The sequence below is a fragment of the Lichenostomus cassidix genome, chromosome 19 (assembly GCF_008360975.1).
Source record: "Lichenostomus cassidix isolate B80296 chromosome 19, HeHo_3.0, whole genome shotgun sequence".
In the NCBI taxonomy this organism is placed as follows: domain Eukaryota; kingdom Metazoa; phylum Chordata; class Aves; order Passeriformes; family Meliphagidae; genus Lichenostomus; species Lichenostomus cassidix.
Window position 1 is genome coordinate 8,381,854 of NC_139499.1, and position 22,887 is coordinate 8,404,740.

Here is a 22,887-nt window from a genome sequence, read left to right on the forward strand (position 1 = left end):
TCCCCTCAGCCTCCCTCATCTCCCCTCAGCCTCCCTCAGCTTCCCCTCATCTCCCTCATCTGCCCTCAGCCTCCCTCAACTTCCTCACAGCCTCCCTCATCTCCCCTTATCTCGCCCCAGCCTCCCCTCATCTCCCCTCATCTCCCCTCAGCCTTCCTCATCTCCCCTCAGCCTCAACCCCGCCAAAACGAGCGGCGGGTCTCCTGTTGCTTTTCACTGAAAGCGTCAATTAAAATTAATCGGGCAAGGCAATAATAAGGAAGGAAATGAAGGGATGTATATAAATATATGTGTACTGCGGTATCATTACTTGTCGGTGGCGATTAGGGGAGTCCTGCTGTCTGGAAATTGGCTTTGCCTCCCAGGAAAGCTGAGGAAAGCTCTGCCCTAGTTAATGCTGCTGGAGCTCTTGGGAGAGGCTTGGAATGAAACAGATACAGGTTTTTCTTTTGAAATATGCTCTTGAATAAATTAGTTTTTCGTCCAGAAATGGCATCTGTTTTCCTTGGCTCGGATATTTTTCTAGAAGTGTTTAGGTATGCGGCTCACACGGAAAGTGGGGCTAATATCTGAGCAGCTTTGCAAATCGGTGCTGTGTTGTTTTGAGTTAGAGCAGAAATGCTGGTTTAATTCCAAAGTTTTAATACGGGAATGCTGTGGGGTCAGTAATCCCTGGAGAGGGAAAGGATGAGCCCTTAAACATAGATCTCATGAGGTGGAAAATTAAGTGTTTGGAAGAGTTAAGTGGCCTGGTGTTCAGTGACATCTTCTAACAACAAACCTTCCTTCTTATTTTCAAAGGAGCAGCTGAAAACCCTGGCTGCATCCCTGCCTGTTGGAGGTAGGTTTTGAGGAGGCAGTTTGGTCTACTTTCATGATGTTTTTGGAAACTGTGCCTAGAATTTCCCTGACTGGAAATTTCAGGTCACATATCCTCTGCGTTTCGCTCGGGCTGTGGCTGATGGATTGGAAGAGACCTGGGCTGATTATTACAGTTATTACAAATACACTTAAGTATTGAACATATCCATAGACCCCCTGTTCCTGTAGGCCCTCTGAACTCAGAAAACCTTTCTCATTTGTATATTTTTTCTGTCTAATTATCACAATACTGCTCAGTAGCAGTACCAATGCCTGGCAGGAAGCACTCGAAGAATTTCATGACCATATCCCTATCCTTCCAAGGATAACACAAACCTGTTGTGTTTGACTTATGCTGTGCCATATTGTTCATTCTCCCACTCTTTGCTCAGTCAGTCACTCGCATCGTGTTTGGATTATGAAGGACAGTGTGGAAAAAAAAATCTTAATTTGATTCTCAAATCAGGAAAAGCAATTATAAATCTTTTATTTTTAAATAGTGTTTTATGGTTGGAAATTATGCATGCCTTCTGTACATCGCTTGGAAGGGTATAAATATAAAAGATTTGTTCAGCTGTTTCTTTTTTGTAATTATAAAATGCATTAAAGTATAAATGTAGCTTTAAATCCATGTTGTTCTCAAACTGTTCCTCGTTGTTACGTCCGCTGGAAATATGAAATTAATTCGTGGCAGCTTATTAATCAATGGTGTTTGTTCATGCAGGTCACTTGCTGATTTATCTCCAATTCACAGCTCATTAGAAGGTGTGTAACTCTTCAGAGATGTTGTTATTTAACAGGTATGTTTTCCTAGTGCCATTAATGTCCTCTGGATTTAGTAACTCCTGACACAAGAAAGATTTGGGAGATTATTCACATAAAATTGGAAGCCTTTTCCCATGGGTATTGCACATATTAGGTCACAAAATACCTGGTAATAAATATACCAATCTCTATTTGGATTCTGCTCCCAGGATGCCAATAAATTTCATATAATGCCCAGGCACATTTTCAGGTGTTTGTACACTCAGAAGTATCCCAGACTTTCTCATCCTCCCAATAATAGGTGATACCTCCTTAATTGATGCAATCAGAACTTTTCATCAGTGTGTTCCTGTTTTTCCTGGGGTTGTCCAGTGCATGAAAACATTGGAACAAACTCTGATCCTTGTGGAATTCTGCCTGGGATGCCCTGGCAGCTCAGTATTTATCTCTGCTGCAACAGTTACTCTGTGCTAAAAGTTTCTGAGAGCTTGTTTTGTAGACAGAAGTATTAGAAGAATGCATTTGGTGTCCTGAAGGAGCCCTGAAGAAATCTTCACCCACAGAGCAGGTCAGGGGATTACAGTCTTCATCTTTTGTGTCACCTTTTTTTCATCAGAAGGTGTGGAAGGAAGCAGTGTTTGAAAATAAGGTGTGCAGCATCACCTGTGGTGGAATTTAAAGGAGCTGATCTCAGATACAGGGAAAGCAATTTTAGTTAATGATATGATAAAAAAAAAATAGTTTTTTTGGTAAGAGTCTGTAGAATAGCAGAATGTCCTGAATATTCAAAGGCTTTATTGGTTGTCTTCATTTTACCCAAAATGCTGCTTGAGTATGGAAGACTTCTGCAAAATTAAGAGGGTTTAGTTTAAACTGTTTGAAGGATTTGAAAGTCTTGCCAAGAGGCTCAAATAACCTTTCAAATTCCAATGTTTCCTGAGCTTTGAATGCTCAATCTTTTTAAAAACTGCAACTCTCCAGCCCTGACTTCAGTTTGTATTTCGAGCACAAGAAAACAGCTCCTGTGCTCTCGTGTCTGAGACAGCAAAGAACAGAGCCCAGTTTTGAAAACATCCCTGAGGTGATGGCTGAGTTTCACTGCTGAACTCTGATCCTCTAAGCTTTGTCAAGGAGACTCGCAAGGAATTCGAAGCAGATATTTTTATATTGCAATGACATCATCCCGTTCCCCGAGGTTTCCAGAAATCTTACAAGCCCTCTGTGTACAGCAGTGTGCTCATTCCTGTGAAGTCATTCTAAACCGAGAGTAATTCCACTGCAATGGTGTCATGTAATTGTTTCAAAGCTGCTGAATTAGATCCCGGAGTCTTGTCTTTTTGGGTTTTTTTCATGCAAAGATAAAGCCTTGAATGAGAATCAGCCAGCAGAGCCACAAAGGGCAGCTGTAGTTTTTGCTCTCTGCACAGGAGGGTGCTCAGCCTCTGTCTTTATCTGCAGGAAGGAGCGATTCCTGTGGTCATCAGAGCCAAGTGGAGAAGCTGTTTCCTGAACTGGGCTTTTCTCGTAGTGACACTGGAGGGTCTGTTAAACGCAGTGACTCAAAAAATATATTCAGCTGTTAAAGAATTTCGGGAGGTGTGTGCTAATTGCCTCTGTAAGACAATTATGGAGGTATTTAGGTCAGAAGATGTAATGATCATGACGTTGGTGTTCTCTAATAGGTCCTTAAAGGTGCCAGAATTTTCAACAGAATCCTCGAAGTTTCTCAAAATTAGGGTTTTTCCCCATTTAAAGTGTTCATCTGAACGTGTGAATCCCAGTGTGAATCGTTCAGCTGAACAATGAATTCTCATGTGTGTAAACAGGAGTGGATTTACCAGGAAGGAGGAGATGAGTTTGTTAATTTACATTCCATTTGTAGTACCTGCTAGTAGTTATATCCTTAATTATTCTGTGTTTTCCTTGTTAAATCATAGAATATTCTGAGTTGGAAGGGATCCACTGGGATCATCAAAGCCCAGTTCCTGCACAGGACAGCCCCAAGAATCCCACCATGTGTGTGATATTTAGCAATATAATTTATGTTCCAAACTCAAATTAATCTTCCAGCATAACTCATAAAATGGAATTTGACTTTCTGTTTACCTTTTTAGGGATCAAAGAGGGGTCTTGGATGTTGTTATCTGGTCAGATTTTAGTTCAGTGAGTTTTCTGTCTGAAAGCAATTTGTCAAACCTGCGTGTTGTACAATATTCCAGCCCTCTGGATGCATATCCAATTTAGTCACTGAGGAAAGACAGTTTTGTTTTTAAAAAGCAGATGTCTGGAAAAGGAAATATCTCCTTTCAGACCCTTTGGAATAAATACAAACCCAGAAGTGTAGTAGGCAAAATCTTGTTTGCTGTGGTGAAGGGGATTCGTCCCTGTCAGCACAGAAATATTTGCTCCATTTCAGTCAATATTTACCTCACAGGTCAATAAAACTTGTTTTGCACCTCACAAAGTTAATATTTACTTGCTGTTTTTAGCCTGGTGACAATGTTTTAAATTCTCTTAGGGGTATGGGGGGCTTTTCTACTTCTTTTGTAACAAAAGAAGATTTTGTTTTAACAGGGGTGTGTTAGTTTATTAGGAAGTGTTATCCACCAGTAAGACCATGTTTGTCATGTAATAAGATTATCCAGATTATGCCTGTCACACTTTACAAGTATGGAAAGGATTTTTTTTTTTTGTTTGAAAGGGTCAAGTGACTAAATGTCTTACCAAATTTGAAAGTAATTGCTTGTGTCTGTAAAATGGGGCTGTAAAAATTAGGATGCAGACACTGATTCAGAGCGTAAAGGTTTCTGGAGGGAAATTAAAGCATTCCTCCTTACTTTGAAAATGCTTTTTATTTTGGAAAGCAAGCACAAACTCAGCCATTCTTCAGTTAAATCAAAGCACAGGTGATTTTGTGATTGATACAATTAGAGATGAGGGTGAGCTGATTTAATTAAGTCTTCAGCTGAACTAAAATCTCTCAGCTAAATCACAGCACACCCATATCCCTCAAACTGTCAAACAAAACATCTGTTTATGATAATGATTATCTTAATTGAAGAGTTCTAGCTCATGTCACCCTTTTCTTCATTACTAGAAAGAATTAATGGCAGAATATTTACAGAAGTACTTACTGCTTAACTAAGAACTACTTCTGAAGGAATATTGGAATTCATCTTAGACTCCTATAGAAACTTCCTCCTGGTGAACTTAACCAGATTAACCATTTTCCAGCCTCCAGTGCTGCAGTAAAAATGTGCTTCCTTAAATCTGGCTTGCTTGCAGACAGAGTCTGACACACTGGATTTAGTACAGCTGCAGAATTAACATTCAAAACTCCCATGCTGCACAGTTTTCCCACGTGTTACATAAAAATGCTGTGCAGTTCCTCACTCCAAGGCTCCTCTCTTAGGGCTTTAGCTGCTTGTTTGCCTCCCCTTTGGTTCCTCTCTGAATTTATACACCATCCAGTTTTACACACTCAGCCAAATTACTATTTATTGCGAGATAAACATGGTAAATTAATAATTTTGCCCAATATTGGCTTAACATTCAAGGTGTAACAGCTTCAGAACATATTTTGAAGGTATTTTGTGTTTCAAAAGGTGATGGAAGAAAATGTGGATTTCTTTGAACACCTGAGCTGTAGAGCTGTGATGGTTTGGATGTTGTTGAGTTTCCACTCAAGAACAAAATGGAGCAAAAGAAGATTTCAGTCTCCAGTCTCTCCTTCTGCTCCTATGGGATGGGACTGTGTGCCTCCACAGTTTTATAAAAATCCATCTCCATCTGGTTTAACCCTTCAAGGCAGAGAATGGCTTAGATTCCATTCTGAAATTTTCAGGATTTCTTTCAGGGTTTTTCATCCAGAGACTGAATTTCATTCAGGAAGATTTTTGGAAAAGTGAATAATTTGATTTAGGGAGTAAATGGATTTAAAAGTACTGTGGTAGGTAAATAACATCAGGAGTACCTCCTCCTCTATGTCTTTTCATGGCAAAAGTAGTTCTGTTATTTTTATATTATAACATTTCCTAACCTTTATTTTATGAAGAATCCCTTATTAGCAAATTTTTTTTTTAACTTTTATCAATTTTTCAGCCCAGACTTGTAAATCACTCATTCCCTCTTTATTCTAATGGTCCTTCCCCTCCAGGAAAATCTCATCTTTGATTCCTATGGAGTCAGCAGTGAAGGATAGATTGGGAACAGTGTGAAGTTCTTGCTGGTGCTGCTGCATCTCCTGACAGGAGAGCAGAGCCACGGAGGAGGAAATAGCATTAACATTCTTCATAAAGCAGAGAAAATAGGTGCAGGCAAATACTTGAAATTGAACTATAATGAAATTATTGTTTATGGCCCAGCTTCTCCCTTCCATCCAGAATCTGTCATTTAGGTGATTGGGCCAGCAGGTGCAAACATAATTGAATTCAGGGAAATAAATAAGGAGGGAGGCTGGGGATTGTCTGCTAAAAAGAAGACATCTAGTTTACTAATTAGGAGGATTTATAGGATGCTGCACTTAAAAATAGATGATTATTGATAGTTCATCTTAATCATGAGAGTTACTTTATGGTTTGAGTTTCTTCCAGCCAGCACAGGGCTGTGACTGAGGGAGGTGTAATGACTTCAGAAAATAGTGGGCAGTGTTTGAAGGGAGGTTTGTGTGTTGTGTTTCAAAAGGCCACGGAAGGAAATGTGGGATTCTTTGAGCTGGGATGGTTTGGGTGTTGCTGAGTTCCCATTCAGGGTGAGCTGGTGTCACCCCCTGCAGCCCCAGGACCCTAGGCTGGGTGACACTTCTAGGGCAAGGTGGGCACAGGGTGGGGAAAGCAAGAATTGTGTCCAGCTCTGGGTCAGCAAGAACCAGAACAACACCCCCTGGGCACTGCTGTTTGCAGCTGGAAACTTTCTGAAAAACTGCACAGAAACAATGCTGTCAGTTAGAGAGAAGGTAGCAAAAAATATGTGTTACATCTGTCTTTGAATGAGTTACAAAGAGGAGAGAAGTTGGAATTGTTTTTAATTATAAGAGCATAAAAAGTTATAGGACTATAGGAAACCAAGATGAAAATTGCTTTTGATGTTCTCATCTAAAGGTATTTTAATGGAAATCAGAGGTAGATATTAAACTAAAATATTTGTCAGTGGACACTGCTGAAGTGCAAGTTAAATATTTTTAAAATTTATTTATTTTTAATGCAGTAGTAGTGCTGATAACACTGGCACTTAGGTCAATATAATTTCTCATTAAAGTTCTTTTAACACAGCTTTATCAGTTTGCAGTGAGCTCATCACAGCAGCCAGGTATGAATTACACATTTCCCATGCCTTTATTGAATTCATTTCTCCATTATGCACTTCAATAATTTGAATCTGAAGTATATCAGGAAAACAGAGTTGTTTTCTTCTCTGTGGAGAGTTGGAGCAGAACTATTCCTCACAAAGAGTAACAAACAGCCAGACTGAATTACCATGGAGGAGGTTGCAGCTGAGCTTGTAAATATTATTTTGAGACACTTACATTTCCTTCTGAAAGGAAAGAGCATTAAGGAATATTTTGAAAATACAGAAAGGGAATAATAGCAAAAAAAACCCCAAACCCATAAGATAAATTTGGCTCAGCAGCCTTTTTGCTATTTCATGTCTAACATTCATTTTTGAGATATGTCAGTTCCATCAAGCTGAGGCCAGTTTAGTTTTATGGGCCTGGTAAAATGGATTCACAAGGATCTGGCCCATTCTCTTCTCTCACCTCATATTTCTGTTACTGTGTCTGTACATTTTTTTAAACAATTTGGAGAAAAAGAAATGAAAGTTTCAAAGTAAATAATTTTACATTCCGTTGCTCTATGGAGCTTCTGTGTTGTGTATTCCTCCAAGTAATTCATAATGATGAAATGCAATGCTGAAGTAAAAGAGTTAATTAAAATTTAGGTTGGAAATTGAAATACCAAATGAATTGAATCTGAGAATTATGTTTTAAGGTTTTTCTTATGGCCAGCAACAAATGAATATCCAAGAGTGGGACAGCCATGGCCTCAGGGTTGGGGCAAACACTCAGCAGGAGCTATGGAATAAGAGGATCCTTGGATACAGAAGACTTGCACTTTGCTTTTGGCAGGAAGGGGCTTATGACACCCCAGGAGATTGGATTTTTCTGGATTTGGTAGGAACCAGTAGCTCTAGAGGTGTGTTGATGTATTTACCATTCCACAGCTGCCTCAGGAAGGGCAGAACTTTTCTCCTACAACTTCCCTCTGGGTGCAGAATGATGTGTCCCATGCAGTCCAACTTAGTGTAAAAATTATTCTATGATTTAATTGCAAAATTATTTTGACTTTGTGTGTTTTCTCTGTGAGTAATCCAAATTTAGACTTCAGTGTTGGTGCTACCTGGATTTTGTGTGTGTTTGTGTTTCACGCAGCTGAAAGTTATTATGTAAAATGGGTATAAATTGGAGTCTTTAAAGGAGCTGCCAACATGCATTTGCCTGAGTTACTTCAGCAGTGGAGAGGAGAGGAAGAATTCCAGACACGTCATCCTGATTTCACAAGTCTGCAGAGATCTCCAAAGTGGACTTTCCCATCTGTGTGAGGTAGGAAATAGCTCTGTGCTTTTGTTACTCACAAGTGCCTGCATATGTGTGCTCCAGCCATGAAATCCATGGATCCTCCTGGCTAGACAAACATTCTCCATCCACTGCTGGGCACAGCAGAGTCCTTCAGGTTGGCAAAACTGGGCAGATGCAGTCAGAATCACCCTGCAGGTGCAGGACTTCCTCTTCAACCTTCCCCCAAAACACAAAAATTGGCATCTGAACATTCCTCCCTCGCTGCTCAGGGACAAGACTCAGCTCATGATTAAAGTGTTCCTCCCAAAAATTGACATTTCCCTGTGTTCACTCACCCCGAAGTGACGAAAGGTAGGAAGGAGGGGAAAATGGAAAATTTGCTTGCTCAAATTTTGACTTTCCTCAGAGAAAGCCACCCTTGTGTCTGGGTTTCCAAACCAAGGCACCAGCATGGCCAGCTGGGGACAATTCCTGTCATGGATGTTGTTCACAGCTCCCTGCTCTGACAGGTCTGAGCTTTGTTGTTCAGTTTTGTCCATGGATCCCCTGGCATCATCTGGCACTGTGGGAGAGCATTTCCCCCACTCCAGAGTTCCTGTTGAATCTCCTCAGCACACACCAATTGTACCTTTCAGGGTCCCACAAATCAAAGCCTCCTCGTGGAGCAAAACCACATTCCCTTCATTGCTGTTTCACATTGTGTACCCATGAAGGGTCCTTCTGGACTCAGTTCTAAAGGGATAATTATACTATTTAAATATTAAACGTCCAAGTTCTTTTTTTACTGTTAAACCAATATTAAAGTAGGACAAAGCTGATTTACAGTTTATGGCAGCGCATTCCAGAATGGCTGGCATTGCAGCTGATGTCCTGTTCCAGCAATATTGGCGTAGCCAGGAGGCACAGAAATGTAGATTTGAGTCAAAAAAACTTTATTTGAGATCCACTTCAGTTAAATTAGAAGTTAATCTTCCCTCGTGAACTTTCATGCTGTTAAAAAGGGCAAATGGCTGCAATGTCCTCTGAAACAATTCAAACCCCATTTTTCATCAGGAGATGATTCCACTACCCTGGAACTGAAAGTTGGGTGTCTTTTCCTCACAGATTGGTATTTAATCACTATATATTAGCTTTCATTGCCCTTTTGATATATTTAGCCTCATAAACTTCTCATTGACTCGATTGAATTTACCACGATGTTGTTACTTTTTATGAACAGAATGAATCAATAGCAGATCTGTTGGTTTGCACTGAGTTGTTTATTTTAAGGGATGTTAAACTTCACTGAGGGAAAATGGAAGGGCTGATGCCCAGTCCTCCTCTTTAATTCTCATTATTTGCTAACACTGAGTACAGCCTGCCTCAACCAGCCAGTGCTGTTCACATTATCCAGAGATACAGGGCAAATAACATTTCCTAACATTCTTTGAAATGTAATATATTTTGCAGTATTCCCAATATATGGCATTTAATACTCGCAAATCATTTTATTGTTGTGATAAAAAGTTTTTGTTTCATTACTAGGGAATATTCTAGACTAAGACTATTTTTTTTCATTGAAACTGGTAACTGTCTTGAAAATGTCTGTCAGATATCTCCTTGTATATATGTTTCTATATGAGAAAATAATAACTTATTTCACTGTAGTCCTCAAATAATCTATACAAACCAACTGACTTCGCCCATGAATTTGAAGCACACTGTTCAGAAATATCACTGGGTTCATTTTATCATTGAATTTTAGGGATGTTGTTTCTTGCTTTTTATTTGTTTAACAATAATTAAAACCATCTATTAATCAAGTTCCACATGGACAAAACTCTGCCTAGAGGATCTAAAAACTTGGGAATTCCTACATCAGTGTAACCAAGTGATAACAGCCCAGACTTTGTGCTTGCTGGAGGGATTTTTTTGGATTCACTGCTGCCTCTGTGGGCTTCCTCACCCTTTATTTATGCATCTTTATTATTGTATTAAGTGGTTAATTAGATCTGGTCAGGTTAACCTTTCTTGATGATTAGAAGTAGGCATCTCAGCCACTGGAAAGCAAATCATTTTGGGTGGAACATCTTGTTCTTGTTTGAATTATTATCTTTGTTTACATTCACACAGCATTAATCACTTGAAGCAGACGTTTTTTGGGAAAGAGGAGGAGTGCCCAGAGCAGGTTTTCAAATGCTGTGAACAGAAATTATAAAGGAGATACATTTCCCTTCCTTCTCCTCTCTGACCAAAATGGGGAAACATTTTGAATTAATAATCCAGAATTCAAAGTCCACAAAGAACTGTAATTTGTTGTCAAATAACTTTTAAAAGCCAAAGCTCCAGGCTGACCAGCTGAACTGAGTCCTGTTTCTTCAGTGAGAATTCTTCAGCAGTAGCATTCCAATATTTCCTGGTGGAGTATTTTTCATTCTTTTCCAATTATTACTGTTATTATTTTATAACTCTATTTGTCTTTGTTCTGTGGTCTTTTTCTGAGTGCTAGCAAAAGCCTCTTGTCATTTTCCCTGTCCTTCCCCTTGGTTTGATATTTTCTGCCAACTCCTCTGCCCTAAAGCCTTTTTTTTTCCCCTTTTTTCTCCATGCAATGGGATTTTGCCTCCATAAAACCATTGCCTTCATTGCTCATGGAGGAGTGAGTTTATCCCAGACAAATTCTCCAGATTCTGTGCCTTCTGCCATCAGGGCTGGAAAGACCAAAAGGAGAGATGGCAAAGTGACCTCCTGGCAGATTTTCTGATTCTCCTTTGGGAAGAGCTCAACAGCTCAGTCTAAAGATATTCATTCTGAGGACTATTTTATTCTGATCATGAAATATTATTTATAAAGTGGTGCTTCTCAGGAACCAAACTGTGGGATCATAGGAGATCTGTAAGCTCAGTGTGGTCCAGAAAGGAGCATGGTAGGAATTATTAGAGAAGAAATAGAGTAAAAACACAAAAGATTTCTTGGTACCACTATAAACTCATCATATATCTGTGTGAATACTGTCTGCCTCAAAAAGGAGATGTTAAAGCAGCAAAAGCTGTAGAGAAGGGCAAAAAATGCAATCAGAGATATAGCAGATGTGGGGAATGTGAACCACACTCCCATGTTCCTTCTACAAAAAGGCCTCACAGTCATTTAAAGATGTAACTTTCTTTAATGCAATTCCTTTTCTGATGAAAATGGTCTTCTGTAAGTGATTTTATGATACATATAAATATTATGGTTATCAGTCTTCACAGTTAAAATAAGGCTTTTTTTCTTTGGCAAGAGGAAGGCTATACATGCAAATTCAGATTCCTGATGCATTCCCACTAACTCTGCCCTTCTGTTCTGGCAGAATTAGGAAAAACTGTGGGGTTGGTATTTTCTTTTATCTGTTTCTTTATGTATCGTGTGCTCTGTGATTCCCACTTTATTTCTCATTTCACTATCTTTCCTGTTCATTTTCTGTTCTGTGGTTACATTTGTGGCTGCATTTTTTCCTTTTATTTGTTTACTTTGCCTTGAACTTTCTCCCAAATCCTTCAGTTCTTTTCTTTTTAGCCAGACCTGAAGCATCACTTTTCTCTCCTTCCATTTCCACTTCCTTATGTGTCTTTTCCCCTTTCTCCCCTAACATGACCATTTTCCCTCAGCATTTGTTGATGTTTTTCTTTCCCATGAACTTTCCAGTCCTTTTCCTGGTATTTTGTACTTTAGCTCAGGGGAGACTCCACAAGGATTTGGGTCTTTTTTCCTTGATGGTGCAAGACTGGGTAGAAACTACCTTAAAAATGTGTGGGATGAACTCTGTCCTAACTGTCCTGTGGCATGAGGATGACTGGGAGCAAATAAATTCCTGCTTAGCAAATTTAACTTCTCCTAAAAATTCAAGCTCCATCCTTCCAGCTGGAAACTGGATCACATAATGGGTTATTACAAGCTGTTAAAATTTGAGACCGAAGAGGGGGAATAGGCTGAAGTTATTCCATGGATTGTTCTGTTCTTTGTGGGAGGCTGTTAAAATAAAGCAACAGTATAAAAGATGAATTATATACAATTTAATGTAAAGCTGTTGGAAGTCATTATGATATTTCTTCCTTGATTGTCTAACATTTGTGTACTTTTAAAAAGTTTCCCGTTTTTTGGTCCTTTCCGAACATTATGAAAATTGTACTGAGAGGAGTAAATTCATCTGCATAAAATTGACTGCAAAGAGCAATTAGTCCTTCATTAATATGCAAATTTGGTCCAGTGCAGATTCATCTATATATGAGGCTTAAATATGCAAGTCAGTCTTGCTGTGAGAGAAGCCCAGATGCTTTTATTTACTTTGAAATTGAGGGATTTGGTTAATGATGTTGTTGACAGGAAAACTTGAATAAATTTGATGATCACCATCTTTCATATTAGACGAGGCCCATGGAAAAAAAATTACCAAGTAAAATACCAATTTTATTTGGTAATTTCCTATTACCAATCTTGTAATAAAATGTAAGATACAAAGTAATAGAGTTAGATTTCCTAACGTAGTTATCCTGAGACTTAAACTGTTCCCCAAAGATAGAGCCATTTTTCTTAAACTTTGTTTTTCCAGAGGGTAAAGACATCTCCATAAGCTGTATGAATAACATACCGCCTGGAGATTTAATATTGGAAAGTTGGTTCTGTGACTTGTTTCAGTTGGTGAGAGGATATAAGCCCGGGAGTGAAAAAACAGGAGCTCTGGAAATGGTTCTTTGTCATCTTCCATGATTTATCTGCAGAGCCTTTCCAAGAAATTAGTGTTGAGGCCTTTGCCCTGAACCTGTGGAACCACCCTGGAATCTGTCTGAACACACAGCCAATTCTATTTGGATCACCTAAACCCCTTAATAAACATTTCCCTAAATATCTTTAAATCTTTACAGCCCTCAGTAATGAAACTTTCTTCCTGCTGGCACCCACCATGGGCTGGCTCAGAGAGGCAGGGTTTTTCCTTCCCAATAAATCCAAGCTGTGGTGTTTCTTGCCTCTCTCCTGCTCTCCTTGCCCTGTGGTTCTCATCCAGGATTCCCTGGTTTTGTCCAGCATCCATCACTCAACCAGGTATGGGAAGTTCCTTTTCACTTGATTCACCTGCAAGATCCCAAAAGTTGTTCCTCCTCATGTTTCATCTTTTTTCTTTCTCTGCAGATCCCTCAGGCCTAAATTTAGCTTTGGCTTAAGCAAAGCTGGTCCTTGACTTCAGTCATGCCCATTTTTTCCTGGATCAAATCTGGTCTTCTGTCTTGCCTGAGCGAGGCATTGGCACTTCCAAAATAACAGAGGAATATGGTTTGAAAGGACTGAACTCTGTGGTAATTTATAAAGCTCTAGTTGTAACTACCTGAGGACAAGTTAATAGATGAGACCATTTGATTCCTCTGACTTCTTGGCACAGCTGTTTGGGATATAAATCCTCACAACTGCTGGTTTGCAAATCCTTAATGTGCTGCATTAGGCAAAAAGTTTATACAACCATGTTCAGGAGAGAAAAAATTCAACGAGACACCTAAATTGACGTGCTTGTTCATGTGGTCTTGCAAGTGAATCCAAAAGCAGGAAAATCAAGATGGAATAGAGTATCTGGGGGGAACAGAGAAAGGGTCTGTCAGTCTTGTAAATGCTCTGGTTATCCTACAAGGGAGTCTGAGCTTTTTACCATCAGAATGAGGCACTGGCAGTGTCAGAAGAGTTTATTTGCAGTACTTAATAGTTTAGGAGGCGATAAATTGATTAAAAGGTGAAACTTTAAAACCACACCATCTGCTGAGACTTAAATAGCCTTTGCCTTTCAGAGCACAGAATTGTTGGACAGTTTCTAGTATTTTTCAGTACCATCCCCAGCAATCTTGGCTTGCTGATCTAGCTCCCAAAAGGAGGAAAATATTAATTTTGAAATATATAAACAACAGGCATCTCAGTACAACCTGAGGTTGTCTCCTATCAACTATGTAATCTTTATATTCTAGATTAATAAACACTTCAGCCTTGGAGTTTATTAGTCCAAAATATATTTATTACCTCATAAATTCAAACCCCCTCCAGTTACCATCTAATTAAACTGCAGCGCTGTGCATGCTATCTTTGGGGATGTATTAATAATGGAATTATCTTGTGAAACAGTAATTACATACTTTGTGCATTCTTTGCCACACTCTTTCTTCAGTGTCTGTGTGATGAGTGGGGCACACAGTGCTCCATTGTTTGGAGCTCCTCCAAACTCTCTGTGTATCCAAGGATAAGCAGATTTTTTTTTCCCCCCTCTTAGTAGAAGAGGAAGAAAAGTTTGTGCATTTTTTTGTACTCAGGAAGGACCAATACCACTAGACTGGGAACAGTTATGAAACATGATTGTGCAAGTGATTTTAGCTCATGCTTTCTCCTCACTCTTTGGGGAGATTACTCACAGGAGTAAAACTTCCTTGCAGGATATGTTTTGTAAGGCATTTCTTATTGCAGCTGCTAAAAGGTGAAGACAACCACTTTATCTGCAAGAGAATATTCATTTATGGGACTTTGCTGGTGATGTAGATTTATAAAAAGGAAGATAGTCTTGAAGCCTTCCTCAGGAGAGACATTTACTCACAGCTTTCTCCAGTGGTAAGTGTCCTTACTGTATTCTAATTTATAAATACATTGAAAAGAATTCTTTTGCTCCTTTTTTCTCACTCACTGCAGAATTAGGTGTCTGAATCCTGCCTGGTGTTCCCTTCCCTGCATGCAGAGAGGCACAGGAGGCAACACCTTCTGCACATAACTTCCACAGAATTCTGAAGTACCTTATCTCTACTTCAAGTACATCTGTTGAGCAACAGTGGCAGCGTGTGGTTCTTGTTGACACAGGTTCTGCTCTACCTGACAGGAGGGGGTTTGTTCCCTGTTGGACTCCCAGATGCTTTATTCCAGAAATGTGTGGTTTTGGGATCCATATGTTGTGGTTTTTCTTGCCTTTTGTTTGTTCACTGCAGTTGCTGGGGCTGTGCAGTGGCAGTGTGGAGAGGAAGGGCTCTTCCCACCAGGTTCCTCACTGAATCTTTTAGATCTCTTTTGTTTTAGATCTCTCAAGCTTTCCCTTCTCCCTGGTTTTCTGCCCTACAAGTCCTAAAGTCTGATTCCAAATACAACATTGAGTGGTGGTCACTCCACACAAGGGGGTTTGGTTGAACTTCCAGCTGGAACTCCACTCCTACACTGTGATTGCAACTTAATGTTTTATTTTACTTGCATTTTGCAAGGGCCAAGTTTTCAAGCCTTCCAGATTTGGACTTGTTTTGATTTCACTGTAAAATCCTACAAGAAATCTGCCAATAGCAAGGCCAATATGTTGGAAAGCAGATGGCATTTCTAGTACCTAAAGCTTGGTCAGGTTTGAGTATCTCAGTAGTAAGAGTGACTCAAACTTGTAGCTTTGATTTCCAATAAGACACTATTTGCTTTATCCAGTAATTTTCATCTGCCAGCAATCAGAGTGATTTAAATCAGACTGTTTTCATGGATGAGTGTTACTCTTTGAAAAGAAAGAATGCCTGACAAGCTTCTGTAGTTTCATGAATGGATTTTTGTAAACTACAAAATGAAATGTAATTATTGTGTGATATATATTTCACAGAGTCTCAAAAGGCTTTATCAGCCCAATGCCTAGGAATTCACCTTTTGGTATTGAGCATCTTGTACTTGGTGTCTTAGTAAAAATGGTGTCTTATACCACTTGGCCACAGTGTAGAACAGAACAGAACAGTTTCCATTGAATTAAATAGCAAACATATGTAAAAAATAGTTACAATTATGCCATATTGCTCAAACATGCATTATTATTATTATTATTATTACTGGTATTATTATTATTCCTGGTTTGTCAAAACCTGCTGATCTCAAACTTCTGGCTGTCTAATATTTCTTGGGGCTGTTGATGAAAAGATGGTCTGTGTGTCCCCAGAAGGTTTCCAGGTTGTGTCTTGCCTGTTCTGTCACTCTGTTTTGCTTGTCACTGGTGCCTGATTTGGAAACTTTCAAACTAGACACCTTTGTGATGTGTTTTTCCTGATGTGAATAAATTCACTGCAGAATACTTGCAGAGCAAGAGATGTTTGTTGTCAAGCAATTATATCAGATGAAACATACAGAAGGGTAATATTTTAGTCTGATTTTTTTTTTTCTTTGCTACAGGCATAAATCTGCAGATGAATTCTGGGAATTTAGGGAAGGAAAAAGACAGGGCTTTTATTTTCTTAATTTTTTTCCTTGTCCTCTGTATTTTGCAGTGATTGCTTTGAGTCTGTAAGGTCATCATGGTTGAAGGGATGAAGATGAGGACATTAAAGCCTTTGCCCACTTATGACAATTACTCTGGAGAAAAACACAGCTCAGAAGACAAATGTTATGAGCTACCTGTAAGTTCTGGTTCACAAAACAGATGAGGAGCTTGGAAACACTTCTGAACCTGGAAATGAAATTTATTCTCAAGGTAATGGTTGAGCTCATTATCTGCTGCTCTTTCTAAATGTAAAGTAAGGAGTGAAATGCCCATATATTCCATCTATAACAGCTGACATGTTTTCTGCATTCCTGTGTTTGCCTAAGAAGTCATGGATAATCAATTTGATGTGCAAAATACACTGCATGGATGAATTCTGATACATATCACTTGCCATGGCTGTACTGTTATGAGAGGCAAAAACTTCCAGAAAGGAAACAGCAAGGAAAATCTGCCTGATAATTTTCTCATCAGTTTTTCTCCAAGGACATATCAGTAGGTGGATTCCATAGACAGTGTTTGGGGTTTTTTCCCCCCTTGAGTGGCTGCTTCTGTGGGTGTTGGTTATTTTCTCTTGCTCTTTTAAAAAATCAAAGCTACCTTATCACTTCAGGATAAATATATTTATGTCTCTATCTCTCTATAGATCTATCTCTTAGAATCCTAACTAGGAAAAGCTGACCTGAAACATTTAATTTCCAGTCTTTGTTATTATTTAAATATATGTTTAAATATATTAAAAATTCCCTACATGCATTACAATTAACTTCCCATCTTATTGGGAAGCAGAATAGGCAGGAACCAGCAGCAGACAGATGTGATTATAAAAGATGTTCTGTTTTATAAATAATTGTCTGGTTGTCATGAGACTTATGGTCTTAATAAACTCTTAGAATGTTTTTAACACAACCAAATTAAGGAAGTTTTAAATCTGATTTTCTAGTGCTAACTCTACCAGATCACTTTTTGCCTTCTTTTTGAGGACAAACCCCAACATTTTTTCTTTTAGAGAATTTCTCACGAAATAGAGTCTCTCTAGTTCTAGCAAAGAAAAAGGGGAAATTTGTGTGGACAAAAAGCATGAATGACAATCCTGATCATGTGGAAAAAATCAATCTGTGAGCTTAGACATAGTTTACATTAGTCTCCTCCTTTCTTGGAAATCCATATTTTCACCAGAATATCCAGCACTGTTACGTAGCCTATCAAAATTTACTCCTCATATTTCCTGGAGCTGGTGTCTCCTTTTTTGCTGGAAAGAAACAGCTGGATATTTTGTGTCACGATGTGACCAATCCACCTCTGTTGTTGTCATTTTAATTGCCGGGGCTGTTTTTTTAAGTCCTCCACAGAAGGTCTTTGTAGTGACAAGCGAACTGTTCACGCTTCGTAAGCAAACATAAAGAATGCTGCTGCTAATTGGAGAGGGAGTAATGCAGTTATGAGTCCATCAACATTTAAGTTACGTTGGGAAAGGACACATTTTTTGGTTGTGGTTGTATTGCCACGTGAAATTTTATTTGGGGTGGATTTGGTGGGGAAGGCTTTGGAGCAACAGATTAATCCTAGAATTACACGGATGGGGGAGATGGAAGTTAAATTGTTCTAAGCTACATTTACAGTGTTAGAGATCTGCATTTTATTACTCTCTTTTTTGAATTATAGGTCTTAATTGCTGGCTTGTGAAATAGCTTCTCTGTGAAAATGGAAAGAATGGACAGCCTCAAACCAGCTCCCTTTGCCCTGCCCTGAAGAACTGCAGCCACAGTGGTTCATGTGGAAGAGGACTCCTCAAAAATCACCAGTTTCCCAAAGGAAGGAGGTTGTTACTCAGTAATTCAAATCTTTTGGGTGTTTTCCACTCAATACTCTGCATGTTGTACCTATAGAACTCCCAATTTCTAAGTCTGATGGACCTTGTGTTAAACATTGGCTTTTTTCCTACATTACTTTTCCATGGAATACTTGGCTATGGATTGATAGTTTGACAATTATCTGCCCAAAATTCTTTCCCATTAATGCTGATTAAAGTTTTATCCACTCACATCTCTCTTCTCAGATGGATCCCCATCTTGAATAGCCTTGGGAGGGCCAAAGGTGCTTCCTTTCCCATTTCACTGCCTGCATTCTAGAAGATACAATTTTTTTTAACACCCAAACAAGGAAATCACAGCTATTTCCACGAGAAGAATCACAGAGATGACAGGGCTTTCCCCCCAAAACACTGCCTGTGTAATTGCTGAAGACATTCCAAGCCACTCTAACGAAGTACTGTCTGCCAGTCATTATGTTCTCCTTGGAGGACCATCTGTTGCACTTCAAATATGGAAAGGTCTGCTATCATTTATTGCTCCAAACAAACCCAGGCCTTTGTCTGACGTGCTGGAGCTGCTGAATGGAGACTAAAGGTGGTTTCAGGCACAAAGGGCAGGATATTCCCTTTGGTTGCACTCTAAGGGAAAGGTGCTCCTTCAGCTCAAATTGCAGAGCACAGTGATTAATCTAATTGCTGAATAGTTTCAGTTTATTTAGAAATTAATTGTGGACAATGACAACTGAAAATACCTGTTTTCTCTTAATTCAGCCCAGGAGGACATTGGAAGATTTTTTGCTTCTGGTGAACAAACCTTTCCATGCAGTGCTATCCAGATTTGATATATATGGAGATTGGAATGAAAATTGCCTTAACTGAATTCTTTAATTAGCTTATTTTCATCTGAAATTAGTAATTCAAGGAAGTAGTAAAAAATAGAATTAGCAGCTCAAAATGCTCAAACCTTTCTTAGCATGTGTCCTTTACAAGGCTGTAATACTTGGATGTACAATCTTTATTTGTAGGTTAATTAGGATCCTTTCCATGAGTAAAATGAGCAAGACCAGGCATTAAATGATGCTTTTTTTTGTGTTTTTTCTGCTGCAGATTTTAAAGAGGGCTGTACAATCAGGTTGGAGAACATGAGCACTGTATTTTCACAGCAGAAAAGTTCTGTTCAGAGATTTCCAGCCAGAGAAATACGTAACAATTTCTGCCTGATTAGGGAGTGGTCCTATCTTTTTCCTTTTCTCTTCTTTCCCTTCTCCTTCCTGCACAGCAGCTAATGTTCTGGTCAGAAGTAATAATATGTTAGATCTTGAATGTCAGTAGCCCCAGAGATTCTGACAAGACTATTCATGTGCATTCATACGTCTTAACCAAAGCTGACACTAAAGAGAGCAAGAATTCTCATATTCCTCTTTTTATTGCCATGCATTAAACTCAAATCTTCTCTTGGAGACCTGTGCTGGAAATGACATATTCACCATTTGAAAAAGGAATTTTAGCAAGATCCAAACAAAGCAGCTGGACATCAATCTGGCACAGGGCAGAGGTTCCTGTGAAAGCTTGCAGGGCAAAGCTAAACTCTGACAAAACACCTTACACATGTTGTGAGATAGATACTAATGGGAAATAACCATTCCTCCTAATCTTTGTAAATGTGTATTAAAATTCAAGCTGTTTCCTAAATATTTTGAAATTGTCCCTATAGGGATACTTGGATTCTGCTAACTTGAGGGAGTTGTTTTCTGAGAAACACAGGCTGAGTGAATATTCTGCTCTACCTTTTACTCTGGACATATTTTACACACACTTGTAGTGTGGTGCACAGCACATGTTTGGGTAATTTTGCAGGGATCTGATTGAGCTGTTAAAGCCAGGTAGGCAATTTTCCCAGCAATGATATTTTTAATCTTCCCTTTTAAAATGGGTTGGTAGTAGTGACTAAGGCAGACTAGGTGGCTCTGGGCATCTCGCCATTTTTAGGTAGTTTAATTTGTTAAAAATTATCTTTCTTCCCACCCAAATCCCCTTGAAACCATTTGGAGAAGAGAACTGTTGAACAGTTGCCAGTAATAAGTCCTGCTGAGACCTCTGTATCCTCCTGACAGAATTGTTGGTGCCAACTGGAGACTGACTGGCACGAGTTTGAACTCTACACTACTTGATATATTTACTTCACATGCACCAATTACAATAATTACCACCTCTGCAGCTGAAGTTTAAGCACTTCATACCTCAGGTTGTTGGCAATATGTTCAATCCTATAATCTCAATTTTCTTGGAATAATTAAGTAGAAAATAAATCCTTAAAAAAATCAGGAGACAGTCTGAATGGAAATTAGAGGCTGAACAATAGAGTTGTTCTTCATGTTGGTATTGTTAAGCTGCATTTATTTCTGTTTAATCTTTCTTTCTAAAAGGCAGCATCTTCTTTTGTCTACAGAGATTCACCAGGAGATGCTGTAGTCCATTGACTTTTATATTCAACAGTGGAGTACCTCTTAATGTGAATGACAAAGCAACATGAACTCCTATTTCCTTTAGATGTTTTAAAAATGGAAATATTCCTTTCAAAATAAATGCTTTTGACTAGAAGGGAAAATCCCCCTTCCCTTGCTCCTTTTGGCTGGATGTTTCCAAGTGAGAGTGAAGGGATATAACCCCATGAACTGCCCAGATCCTGACAATTCCATTGGTTTAAATCTGATGCAATTGGGAACATTTCTCCCCCACTCCTGGTGCTTTTCCAAGAGACCTGTTAATTTTTAAATTGGATCAGCAGCATTTTTTTTAAAAGCTGGTAAAGTTTCTATTTCACAAAGATAAACCTTAGACTGAGCACAAACTGACTTGCCTGTAGCTTTCCTAATATGATTGCACTGCACAGAGTAGATACTAAAATTTATATTAAAATTTCTTCATGCAGTTTCCCTCTAGGGAGAGGAAGAGGGAAGGAAAAAGCTTCATGTGACAGATGCTAATTATGCAGCTTAATGCACTTGTGGAAGTTGCAGAGATGAGAACTCTATAAGAACCTAGCTACAAAACAAAGCAGATTTCCAACAGCATTTTTTCCTTTTTTTTTTAAATCTGCCTCCTCCCTGTTTTTCAAGAGGTTTTATTTCTCAAAGAGTACAAAGGGCAGCAGTGTCTCAGGTCCAGAATTTGCTAGACATGGATATGATTGTTCTCCATTGTGTCTTACTGTTCTGAGGTTCTGTACATGGAACTGGGAAAGCATCTAGGTTCTGAGTCAGGAAGAGTTTGACTTCAAAATTCCCTCGTTGGTGTGTTAGGTTTCTTTCCTCTTTTGTAGGTATTTTAATTCTTTATCCTGTATTGGTGTTTGCTGGGCAAATTATGTTGTGTCTTTGACTGTGGTAGGATCCTATAGAAGGATTTATTGTGGGGATGTGTCAGGACTGATCAGAACCAGATCCCAAAATGCATTTTAGAGAGAAGTGAGCTGAGATGCACGAGCTGAGCTCCTGGAAACTGTGAGGTGCATCCACCCCAAACCCACTGTTAGACACTAATCCTCACTTCCAGCCACTGAGCTGTGATGTTCGAGGGAAAAGAAATGGATTCCCAGCCAGGGAACATTTGGTGTCATCCTGAAATCTGTGGCAACATGCAAGAGCCATCATCCTGAATTTCCAAATCCACCAAATCCCTTTTATCAAAGGATTCTTTTCCACTTAGTGATAAATCCATACCAGTTCTTGTGTACTTAATGCTGCTTTCCTTAATTTCCTTCAAATATTTGGGGAGGTGTGACTCCAGAACCTCCCTCACGGGGACATCATCCCACTAACGACACGCTGGAACTTCCAAGGGCCTTAGCCTGGCCCCGGGCACCCAGGAATCCTCCTCTCACCGCCGGGAAAACCATCTGTTCCCCTTGGAAAGGGGTTTGCTTCCACCCGGAGCCCTCCCCCCGCAGCCCAGCTCCGGCCCCAGCTGCCGTGTTTCGATGAGCACCGAGGGAATGAATCTCCTGCGTTTAAAAATACTCTGCTTCTATTTAGATGAAAAGAAGAATCTTGCTTGCCTACACTGGCATACAAAAATAGGCTCAGTGTGAGTAAATCTTCAAAGTTTCTCTTGGTGAATATATCTAGCCTGGCCTTTTTTTTTTTTTTTTTTTTTAAACTTATCATATAAGTTTATTTATAGAGTGTCCTTCTTTCCTCCTACTCTATCAAGACATTTGCAGAAGGTTGTCGCTCGTCTTGTTCAGGAGTCCTGAAATAATTTGCAGGGCCTTTGAAACATCATCGTGTTGCATAGTTGTGATCAACGTGCTGCTGTTGCATGAACATATCATATTTTAATGTGAATGTCAGGTTGGCTGAGACATTCAGGGCTTTCTTTTACTTTAGGTGCTCTACACTGGTTTGTGTTTCCACTTGATCGCTGCAGTAAAAAAATTCTGCATGTAGTAATTTAAAATTTTCCGTTCCACATGCAAGGCATTGCCTAGAAAATTAATGTGTAATATGAGAGGATTAGTAAGATGCATACACTTTCCAAACATCTCTTAAAAATAGCTTTCACTGTCACTGTAGCATCTTAATTCTGAATAATCTCACAGTCCTTCTGCAAATCTGTGCATATAGT

At 39.2% G+C, this 22,887-nt stretch overlaps 1 long non-coding RNA gene across 10 annotated transcripts; it reads left to right on the forward strand.

The window, feature by feature from the left end:
- The first annotated feature begins 140 nt into the window (after positions 1-140).
- Positions 141-21,681, forward strand: LOC146429240 (uncharacterized). 10 transcript variants are annotated; one of them, XR_014855745.1, is made up of 8 exons: positions 141-841; positions 1,586-1,661; positions 3,085-3,222; positions 8,054-8,224; positions 14,654-14,794; positions 16,456-16,658; positions 16,778-16,943; positions 18,508-20,697. It is a non-coding gene; the product is annotated as an uncharacterized LOC146429240 (long non-coding RNA). The 10 variants fall into 10 exon arrangements; XR_014855747.1 differs by lacking the exon at positions 18,508-20,697 and having other exon boundaries at positions 141-440; positions 802-841; positions 16,778-18,080; XR_014855751.1 differs by lacking the exons at positions 16,778-16,943; positions 18,508-20,697 and adding an exon at positions 20,711-21,681.
- Positions 21,682-22,887: the final 1,206 nt, after the last annotated feature.